Source organism: Trichechus manatus, unplaced genomic scaffold (assembly GCF_000243295.1).
Source record: "Trichechus manatus latirostris isolate Lorelei unplaced genomic scaffold, TriManLat1.0 scaffold00099, whole genome shotgun sequence".
NCBI classification, from domain to species: domain Eukaryota; kingdom Metazoa; phylum Chordata; class Mammalia; order Sirenia; family Trichechidae; genus Trichechus; species Trichechus manatus.
In genome coordinates this window covers 7,346,288-7,358,147 of record NW_004444035.1, presented here as the reverse complement: position 1 = coordinate 7,358,147, position 11,860 = coordinate 7,346,288, and the positions used below count along the sequence as shown (strand labels likewise).

Sequence of the window (11,860 nt, the reverse complement as noted above, 5' to 3'; positions counted from 1 at the left end):
AGTTATAGAAATCTCACTGTGACGCTCCAACCAAGCCAGTCCTAACTAGCTGTGAGCAGTAATAAATCTGGCACTTGGGACTTTCTCTGCTTGGCTTCACCATCTCTCCGTCAATTGACTTCGATCTCAGAACTCTCACAAAAGTACTGAAAGAGTAGCATATTTCAGGGAACCAGTAAGTAAGAGTTCTGCTTGGGACAGATAACCAGATATTTCAAGTGGACTCATATAGATTAGCCCTGAATTCAGGGAAGGGGTCAGAAATGGGGAAGTAAATTTTGGAGTCATTCATTTATTTATTATAATGCAGATAGTCTTTTCTAGGCAAGTCATTCTTAAAAAATCAATACCTTTTAAGGGAATGCAATAGGAACTAAGATGGACTGTTGCAGCAGCCATCCCTACACTGTAGTTTTTACATAAAAGAGATCAGACTCCCCCAAGCTAGGTTGGGTGTCACCATGCCAAATGACTGGGAAGCTAGCCTCTGCTGAATCCTGCTACCCCAGAAGGCCTTCCAAAGTGCACTTCTTATAGCTCAGCCATCAGCAATTTATCCTTGGCATGCTCAGTGTAAATGATTTGATGCAAATAAAATTCGATTAAAAATCCCACACACTTCACCTCTGAGTCATCCAAGGTGCACATTGCCATAGTAATTGAAGACATCTGTCCTACTGAACAATACAAGAAACTCCCCGTGCAGCCAGATCTCCCACGCTGATTAAATTATTACCTTATGCAGGACTGAGGTCAGGAAGAAAGCCAGAGAAAGAGGTGTATGTATGTATGAGGACATGTTTTTATGTCCACTGTTAATGTTCTCTGTTCTCACTGTTATTCTTGATTAAAACATAGCCATTGCCTGTTCATCACCAGAAAATATTAACTTTCACTTTTGAAGTCACCCCACCCAAATGCACAATTCAATTACTGTGCATGAATGGAGAATATTAAATAATATGATTGGCATCACCAATACCAACAGAAAAGATTACAATTTATCTTAATTACATTATGGTCAGTATTCTACTTGTCAAGTTCTTAGCTAGTATATCTTAATAAATTATAAAAAGTATTTAACACAATACTTATGTGCTTATTCAGAATATTCACAGTTGCTTTCCCTTCCCATAAGCGCAGGCTTTTCCTCACCTACACTCTATACAAAGAAGACTTCACTACATACATCATTTTTTTTTGTTGTAAATTTGACAAATTCCGTTAGAAAATGCTGATTTTAGTGATCTGGAAAAAGCATACACATTTTTGGTTATTTTGGCTCCTTGGATTCAAATCATAACCTGAAAAATCAGAATTATTGTCATTTTTCTTTTCAAATGAAGTTTTCTACCAATTGAATCCATCAAAATTTCAGAATTTGGCTAAAGAGCTATAATATATAAATGGCCTTTGATAATATTTTCAACCCACAAAGTTCATCTGGCGAGAGTGATTTGGATTTATATGCTAATAGAATTAATAAAATAGTTCAATGTTACTAGCTATTTTGTTTCCAAAATTAGCCACATTACAAAAATGGCGTTAAGTTAAAATAGTGCTGTGGTTGCATGTCTGATAGATTTAGAACTGATGTCGACTCCGTAAGTTATAGAATAAAACAACAAGAACTATAATTCATGTTTTGCTGCAAATTAATTTGATTATATCTGAAGAGGATAGTGAATTCAGACTTCTTGGCATTATCTGCAACTGGATAAAATATTGCCTTGAAGCTGCTGGACGCTGGACAGGCTTGTAGATACGCGTGGAAAGGCTTGTTCAGACTTGTGTTCAAGAGCCTCAATCGTGTGGTTATAACATTGCACGTAGATCAGAATCTCCAGCTTATTTGAGGTTGTACACCCTTCTGACTTCCAATTTATAAGTCAAAAAGTGAATTAACAAGGCTTACTCACTTCAAAGCAACTGGCTAAAATCGACATCTCTCAAACTACTGAAAAATTCCTCTGCACATACAGGCTTAAGAGAAGAAAGAAATTAAGAGTGGGTTGCGGAGAACATAACCCTTCTATGCATCATGTCAGTGGTTACTCTATGTCTGCTCCCCGCCAAGACTGAATGTCTCCAGGGTCTTCCACCAATGAGGATTTGTCTCCACGCCCTCCTTTTTCTGCTGACACCTTATCTCTTCTAGTCATATGATCTATTATGATCTATATTTTTGTTTTTGTTGTTCCTGGAACTTGCAAATGAGTGTTGCCTCCTCTCAACACCTGCCCACACCTTGACCACTTCCTGGAGTACCCTTTATGATTCTCTGGAATTACTGAAATATTGCCCTCTCTTTCCTACTTGGTTCATATACTTTTCCAAGCATCCTGACGACCCCACTTCACAGAAATTGGCTAATAAAATAAAAACATAACCTTGCACCTAAATTGTCCTTCATATTTTGATCTTTGCATTAATACGGTGAACTGGCCCTGGAGGAACTGTCCTGCATTCATGAGACTGACTCAGGAGTGTTAGAATGGCCTCAGGTGGCACTGGCAATTCCAAATTCTCCTCTGTTACTGTCAGGGTATCAAGCATTCTATAGAAGTCCATTACTGGCATTTATTTTTGTACTTCGTTTTTTCTCAAAAATACATATGATAAAAATTAAATGATTAGATGAGTAATTCAAAGTTTCAATTAGTCAAGCCTACTGCTTTAAGAATAAAATTTAGATTGAAATCTTTCTAAAATGACTCAAATGATTTCTTAAACAGGATGAAATTTAACTTATCTTGATGACATACGATCACAATACTAAAAATGCAATTCTGCTAGGCTGAAACATAGAAATAATAATAACAGCTTTCATAGCTATAGTTAACAATTAAAAAGTGCTAAAATTACATTATATTACTTGACATCCAAACAGTCTTGTGCAAGTTATTATTTTCTACCTTTCACGGATGAAAACAGCAAGGCTCAGAGAGTTTAAGTAATTTAAGGTCCCATAGCAAGCACACGGCAGAGCCTCAGGACCTGACAATAAGCCCTGGGCAGGTGGATGGGGCTTTTCATCCCTTTACTAAGTGGCCTTAGACGACTGTGAGCACTTTCTTCATGCTTTTCTCTGATTATTCAGATAGCTCTCCACTCTCCTTGTTGCCAGAGACGAGCAACAGTTATTTCTTCCTGTTGCCAGCTGTCATCATTGTGTTTCTAGTCTATGAGCTGGAAAATCAGATAATCAAGCTTGCTGAAAATGTTACAAGGGACGGATTTAATAGCTTCTGAGACAGGGCTTCTTCTATGCAGTCAAGTTCATGGCTTCTGTGCACAAGCAGACAAACATCAAGGTGACTCACAGGCTTTCACCAGCCTCTTGGTTTTGACTTGCTTTTAGAAGGGAGGGTCTTCCACTGAACCTGCTCCCTAGGCAGAGAACTTGTACTGTATTTACACTTTGCCTTCAAGTGGGGACAACAAGAGGCAAGTAAGTGTGCTCCCTCAACCCACACCACCCTGTCCTGCCTGAGATTTCTCTTGTGCCGGTGTGGTAAGGATGGTCCATTCATTGACACATGAATATCTTTAAAGAGTGCCTTTGGCAGAGCGACTCCAAGTGTGGGCCACATCCAACGTTCATGTTTGAACTCTTGTTACCCGTCAGTCAGGAGATAAGTACAGAAATGAAGAGTAGGCATTTAGAAATGTTTATAGCATTTTGACACGGAGGCATCATTTTTTATCATATTTTACGAAAATCTTGGTCTGCAACAGATAGAAATTTAAAAAAGAAGAAAAACCCAAAAACCCAACAACAGCAAACAAGCTCATCCTCTGCCATAGAGAGTTTGAGAATGGTAACGTTTGGTATGTCCACAGCTAGAGTACTAAATTGTAGACAAAGAAAGGTTATGTGACAATCCCATCTGGCCTGTGAGCCTGCCAGAATATGAAATACTAACTCGTCTTCTCCCCATCCCAATTCTTTTTCTTTTTTTTTTTTTTTTAAATACTGACCTCACTTGCTTCTCCCACATATTCTGTTCTCTGGCATCAGGAAAATGTTCTCAATCTGCTTTGCTGAGGTCATTTACCTCCAACTTAAGTAGAGGCTTATGAAGTCTGGCATACAGACCAGGCGGTAAATCATACTGAAGCTATTAAATAAGAATACTAGAAGGGTGCAATTAAAATAGTAACTTGAATGTCAGGATGAAATTTCTGAGGAGTTCACAGATCCAAGAAGTCGATTCACTTATTCACCATGACTTTTAGTTTATTTACTCATGGACGTTGCTGATCACCTGGTCTCATGAACGAATGCATATTTAAATAAAGACTGCTTTTGCTCGTGTTAAGCATGATGGTAATGGAATAGTAACAAATTTAAGTTTACTTTGGAACACTGGTGGCACAGTGGTTAAAGAGCTCAGCTGCTAACCAAAAGGTCAAATACACTAGTAGCTCCTTGGAAACCCTATGGGGCAGTTCTACTCTGTCCTATAGGGTCGCTATGGGTCAGAATCAGCTTAATTGCAACAGGTTTTTTTTTTTTTGGCCTTACTTTTAATTTAATTTAAAGTAAATTTAAGTCTACTTTGAATTTAAGTTTACCAAGGCTTTCTTTGGTTTGTGTAAACTGAAAGAGAAATAACACTCACAGCTGTTTGGAGATCACATCAGTGAAATCTCAGTGATCGGGGACAGACGTGAGAGCACGTTCAGACCTGTGACTTCTCCACGCTGGACGCCTGGATAACCACTCTCTACGTCTACCCAAGCCCTCCACTGGTGAGCACCTGGAACTCGAGCACCCTGTAACTTTGGGGGTGCAGAAACACTGTGAGAAGAGCGGGACATGTCTGAGATGGACAACACACGAACATTTAGTCAGGGCTGTGCCACGCATCCCTCTAGATGCTTGGGCTGAATGAGTGAACAAGATGAGAAAACTCTCTGCCTTGATGGAGTTCCTGCTCTAGCAGAGGGAACCACAGAAACAACAAACAGGAAACATCTCAAGTGAGTAATTTATCTCTGTGTTAGAAGGTGGTAAGAGCTGCCGATGAGAGAAAGAGCAGATAACTAGGGCCAGGCGTGTTAGCAGAAGCAGTGAGAATACGGTGGTCAGGGCAGGTCTCTGATCTGTGAATTTTCGGCAAAGGCCCAGGTGAAGATTTGAGGAAAAAGTTGAAACTAGACAGTAACTGATAATAACACTAACTGGATTCAATTAAATACTTACCAAAGAGATTCTCATATTTTAATAACTGCATTTAGCAAAAAAAAATTATTAAAATGGACTACACTTATTAGGCTGAAATAGAACTTGTAGTCTTTTCTAAGAAGTTTGGGGTTCAAACACAAGAAGAGTGTGAGCAGTTAAAAAATGATGAACGCTTCATGTGTGTACAGCTGAGAGGTGACTTTTCAATCATACCTGCTACAAATTTCATTCCATTCTTTAAGAGAGAAATACTGTTTCTTTTCTAATTGAGGCAAGGGAGACACCTGAGTTTCAGGCTGTCACCTTGAAGACACATAATTGGATCTTTTCCTCCTTTCTTCTTTCTGCTATAATTTTAAAAGCGCAGAAAAGACTGGAAAATAAAACCTCTCCTCCTCAGGCAGTATTTTCTTGTGCTAGCTGAGAAGATGGCAAAAGAGAGTGCTAAGAAGCCATGGGTTGAGAAGAAAGCATATGTGGTCAAAGGCTTCTTAGTGTGAAACCATTCTGCCAAGGAGCTTCCAGAGGTTTTGAAGACAAGCCAACCTGAAATTCTGGAGCTTCTAATAGGGCTGGGTAGGATCTTATGTTCAGGCAAGGATTGGGGTTTTCATTTTAAACACATTTTTATTAGGTATGGAAAGGAAATTAGTCTTGGAGCCATTTTGAACGAATAAGACTAGAAATTAGTGGAAAAAGTACCAGATTATACATGAGCATTTGTTTCTTTAAATCTTGCTCCATATGTATCATCTTTCTATATAAAGTAATTCTAAGCTGTAATGTTTAGAAATATTTATAGAGAATTTATTTAATATATGCTTTTATCTATTAGTCTTACTTTTTGTTTGGTATATGTATAAATTTACCTGGTGCTTTAGACCATGCAGGAGCCTTGGTGGCGCACTGGTTAAGAGCTCAGCTGCTAAGTAAAAGGTCAGCAGTTTGAATCCACCAGCTGCTCCTTGGAAACCCTATGGAACAGTTCTACCCTGTCCTATAGGTTAGTTGTGAGTTGGAACTGACTCAATGGCAATGGGCATGATTTTTTTTTTTTTTGGTTTTATACCATGCAAGCAAATTATATATTATCACAAAGTCTGGTATATCTAAGTTAAAACTTGTTTCTTCAAAGGTAATTCTGTAAACAAATATATACAATTAAAATCTCACAGGTTACACTCCATGCAATTCCTTTTTAGACTAATTACCCCATAAATAAAGTTTCCCAATTGTTTAGCTTCCACAATATTGTATGAACAATTTAGACTTTTAATGTGTATATCAAAGTACATCTAATTCAAATGACTTTGAATGTGTATATCAAAGTATATTTAATTCTAATTCTATTAGTTTGATTCAAAGAAGGGGAAATTTCTCAGAGTGCCTGATTTTTCTTTCAACATTTCAAAAATATATTAGATATATATTTCTGAAAATAAATACATAAGATTTTTAAAAGAATGTGGTTTTGGAATGTTCCACAATTTTCTATTTGTTTTCAAGCACTTGACTTTTCTGGTTGAGGGAAGAGTTTTATTTTATTTTATTTATTTATTCTAATCATCAGGGGATTTTGTACAGAGGTATTCTTCAGAATCAAAAAAAACACAAATCATGGATTCAGATAAAAATTGTAAACAAATAAAAGTTTGCTACTGTGCCCAAAGTAAGGCACAAAAAGTTCAAACAAAAGTACAGCGATTCCCATTTATATATATTGTCAATGCCGAGATACCAGCTGTGCTCAGATACCACTACAGCTTGGTGCACAGCTGTGACATTATAAAAGGGACTCAACTGCCAATCAGAGTTTGGCTTGAGAGAGTCATTGTCCAAGCCATTCTCTAACAAAGCTTCTGGAACTCTGTGTCTGCTTCATTTATTGTCTCCATGAACAACTCTGTATTTTGCACATAAAAACATCGCAGAATTTCTCTGTTATCCTTAGTTATTATTGCAAGGAACTCTAGCTTTTAAATAAAATTCAGCCGTGGATTTCTCTTATGTTCTACAATTATCCTTTTGAGGAGACATATGAGGTAGAATATTGGAGAGCCATACATAAAGTCCACTGTGTTTACTCAGCAGTCATCAATTTTATTGATGGTTAGCGTCCTTCTAACTTATTTTCAAAGGAAAATAATCCTAAAAGACAAAGGTGGCACCATGGACTTAATCACAAAGAAGAATGTAGTGGGTTGAATGGTGACCGCCCCCGCCCCCCGGCAAATATACATACAGGTCCTCCTCTCTGGATACTGTGAATATTTCCGTATAAGACAAAAGAGTGAATATTGCCTTTGATGGCAAAAGAGGTAATTAAGGTCTTGAGGGGAGGAACTTTTCCTGGATTATCCACGTGGGCCCTAAATGAAATCACATGCATTTTTCCAAGAGCGAGGCAGAGAGTTTTGAGACAAGCACACAGTGGAGAGACACTCAAGAGAGGAGAAGGGAATGTGGCCATAGAGACAGACTGGAGTGATGTGGCCGCAAGCCAAGAATGCCTGGAGTCACCAGGAGCTGGAAGAGGCAAGGAAACAATTCCCCTGCAGAGCCTGCGTAGGCAATGCGGCCCTACAGACACCTGAATTTTGAGCGTCTGGGCTTCAGAAATGTAAGAGAATAAATTTCTGTTGTTTTAAGCTACACAATTCGTGATAATTTTTTACAGCAGCTTTGGAATACTAATACAGAGGATAATTGCCATTATTCTTGTTTTGCACTTGAAATGAAGTCTCAGATGCTAGATGTGTACTGTGTATAAGGTTCAAATATGGCAGCTTTTCCCAAACTATTTCATCTCTGTGAAACACTAGCCCCATGAGATGTTATCTCCAAAAACATCTTTGGACAAATACATTTGTGACGCCTCTCCCACACAGCTACAATGTGCACTGGCATTTTGAAGGTTCTAAGAAGTGCCGTGATAAAAAAATGTATTCATCGCTGTTCAATACAAGAATATTCAGCTATAGAACTTTTCCTCATACAGTATTCATTAACATTACAGTGCTTTACGGAATGCAAATAAGAAAATTTAGAGATTAACAATTAAAATAAGAATCCTTCTTTTAATAAAAATTTGTCTTTTCTCCAATGAAAAAACATAATGTTCTTACTTTTCTTAGAAACTACCACAAACATGACATTATGTTACTAGATGATTTTGATTTTCTCGTGATACAAGTTGCACTGAGCTTCTCTTATTTTGAAAAAAAAATTTTGCCTTTATACGATATTTACAGGTAGATATCTTCTCATTTTATAGCCTAATATTTCCACACAAATATGCAAAGAAGTTATGTAATGGGAAACAATTCCACTGATAAATCTGGAGATACTTCAAAAGATAAGCTGTGACTTCGTATGTGCTAAACATCGACAGTCTCTTCAAAGTTCCAAAACATCTTGTCCTGATCAAATTAGCATCCCTTATTTTATATACCAGTTTCAATTTGTGACTATGGTTCTTAAAGAAAGAGAAGACAATAATATTACCTCTTAATTATTATTTAAGATAAGACTAATTATAGTATGCATCCACTTAGCTTATACTCTGTGTCTGGCACTGTTCTAAGCGTGTGATAGCTATTAACACATTTATTCCTCACAACGAACCTATGAGGTAGACATTCTCATCACCTCCGTGTTAAGATGAAGTAACAAATGCAGAGATAGGCTAAGTGTCTTGCCCACGGACACATGGTAAGCAGAGGGTCAAGGCAGGGTTTAAACCCAGATACCACTGACTCCAGCACTCATACCCCTAACCACTCACTACTCAATGCTACACTCTAACAGCTTTGCTCCACCTCTAGAGGTCTTCAAACCTTACCACGACTGTCCCTGACTAGTCAAGTAACACAAATTTGAATCACAGTTACATGAACATTTTAGTTTCATCAGAATATATAATGAGGTTACCTGAAATGAAGCATTTGCCTTTCATCTTTTGGTCTGCAGCAATGTTGTAGCTTTAGTGATGGCTAAAAAGACATGGGTGTTCTTTTCTTCTTCTAAGTCTCTATAAGTTGAAGTCACTTTCATAAGAAACATATTTTTCCAGATTAACTAGCTTGTTGCTACCCAGGTTCCTTCAGTCATGTTGATTCAAGTGAGTAAAATGTGGAACCCTGAAAATGATGGTATAAATGCTAAGTACATCGATCTTCGAGGTGACTCTTTCACAAATAGCTTCAATTATCCCTTTTATGTATGCAAGGAATCAGTGCTTTTATTTATGAGAACAGGATCTGCATATCTAACCCAAAGACTGCATCTTTCATCCCTACACATTATAAAATAAAATCATGACTTTCATGGTGTTTAAAGATCTATAAATCCTGCAAATTGTATTCATTTAGAATATATTCAAGAAAATTTAAAGATCGGTGGCGAATGTGCTCATGATTCAAGTCTTCTGAATGAGTATAAATGTGCAAACAGAGAAAAACATCTTTCTGCATTTTGATGAACTCAAAGTCAGCATCCTACGTAAGGTATAAATACCTATTTTAACACCAATACCTAAGTAGAGATGATTGGGAGATACAGTCTTTAAAACTCCAAATTATATATTTTCATGGAACAAATTTTGATTTATAGATAGTCTACATATAATGTATATACTATCAAGACCAGACAACAAATAATATGCCATTTCAAAGGAAAATGCAATGTGTGTTATGTGCTTTGATACCCTACTTTAAGAATTCTGAGGTTTCTGATAATCTTCCATTGGAAAACTGAAGTTCAAGCCTCTGAGAATTAGCATTTGAACAGTATGATTTTATGTCTAGAAACAAAACTATGTCTACATGTGTATGTATTTAGTACAATATTACATTATACTGTAGTTAGGGCATATTCCAAAATGTATCTAATTTTTTTCCTGAGGAGTTTTTACTGGACATAGTATGTGTGTGTGGTCATGCGTTTGTGTGTGTGTGTGTGTGTGTGTGTGTGTGTATGTATACATGTATGTGTGTGAAAGCTTAAAGATACACTAGCTTGGGCAAGTTGGATCAAAGAACCTTAGTATGACAACTACAATTTTGAAACAATTCCCCAGTGAATAGTTAAAATAAAAATTTTATACACACATACACACACACACACTTTTTACTCATGAGAAAAGTGTTACTCGAGGGTTTAAAACCAAGCAGAAATCCCTTGTCCATTGTAGAATCAGAAAAAACACTGAATCCCATTTTTGTTTCTCTACAAGTTTACCAATCTTTGATTATGCTTTCACTGGTTTGAGTAGCCGTGTTTCAAGCCAAAGCCTTTATACTCTATTTCAACATTTCAACACAGCAAAGTATCATCATGCCATCAGAAAATAATAGCTTCCATGAGATGTTTATAATAGATCACCCTGAATTAGAAATCTTTTTTGTAGTCTCTTTCAAGACAAGGGAGTGATCTGAAATGGCATGCACACCTCTTTGTTCCATTCACTGTAACACACATTTTCAGTTCAACAAAAATTTTCTGGCTACCTACTCTGTGTCAGTCATAGCTTTTAGAGTAAGGAACAAAAAAGACAAAAGTTGTGCTCATAGAGCTCGCACTCTTGTTAAGGTGATGGACATGCAAAATAATTATACTATAGAGTGGCTTTTGAAATAACAGAAACGTATACAAGACCTGGAAGCAGCAGAGAAATTGGAAGGAACCCCGGGAAGAGAGTAAACAAGAAATGGTATATAAGACTAAATAAGATGAGTTGTGAAGGATGAATAAGCATTTTCTTAATACAAGAGATTTTACCTTTCCTGTAACTATGATTTAATTCCCATCTTCAGATATTAGCACAGTAAAAAAGTTTCTATTCGAGAATGGGAGCAAGAATGAAGTTTAATTTAATAGTCTACAATATCCCTACAATAGAAAATAAGGATTTTTAACAGTACACCTATCCACACTTATCAACTGTCTTGTTATCCAGTATTTTGCATTTACAACAGTAGTAAAAGATCTACTATCTATTTTGTGCATTAATGATGTAGGTCTGGCAGTAACAAATGCCAAGTTATGAGGCGAGAGTAACACTGGCTGTGAATGGTTAAGATTATATGTCAATTTGTCTGGGCCATGAATCTCAGTGGCTTGACAGTTCTGTAATAATATAATTTGGCAGTTATGTGATGATATAATCATCCTCCACTTTGTGATCTGATGTGGTTATCCTCCATTTTTTCATAATGCCAAGTTTTGCATAATGACTTGGTCTTTGGAAACTAACCATGATGATAAGTGTGGAGTGGGTGTAATGTAACAATGTTCACCTTGTGGTAAAAAATTCATGTTTTCAGGATAATTACTGAGGAAGTTAAAGGTATAAATTCATGTCTAAAGCAGTAGATTTTAGGTATTTCAAAGAACTTAGAGGAGTTGGAAGAAATAATGAGATGGAATGTAAAGTTTAAGCAAAAACTGAATATCTGTATCGTCTGATTTAGGTAATGTCATCAGATCTTCATTAAATGAAATATTTATTGAGTATCTATTGCAGCCCTGAAATCATAGCAGGCTCCTAGAATACAGAAAAGCAAAGTTTCTTTCATCAGAGAGTCTACAGTGTAGTTAGTAGAGAACTTAACTAAGTGATTATCATGTAGTTAAGTACTGTGACAGAGATTATCCACAAAATCACATAGA

At 36.8% G+C, this 11,860-nt stretch overlaps 1 long non-coding RNA gene across 1 annotated transcript in view; it reads right to left on the bottom strand.

Moving 5' to 3' along the window:
* LOC111821703 (uncharacterized) overlaps positions 1–9,157 on the bottom strand; it is a 138,586-nt gene extending 129,429 nt beyond the window's left edge. The window contains exon 1 of the long non-coding RNA XR_002825050.1: positions 9,122–9,157. This is a non-coding gene — a long non-coding RNA (uncharacterized LOC111821703). The remainder of the gene's footprint in view (positions 1–9,121) is intronic.
* Positions 9,158–11,860: the final 2,703 nt, after the last annotated feature.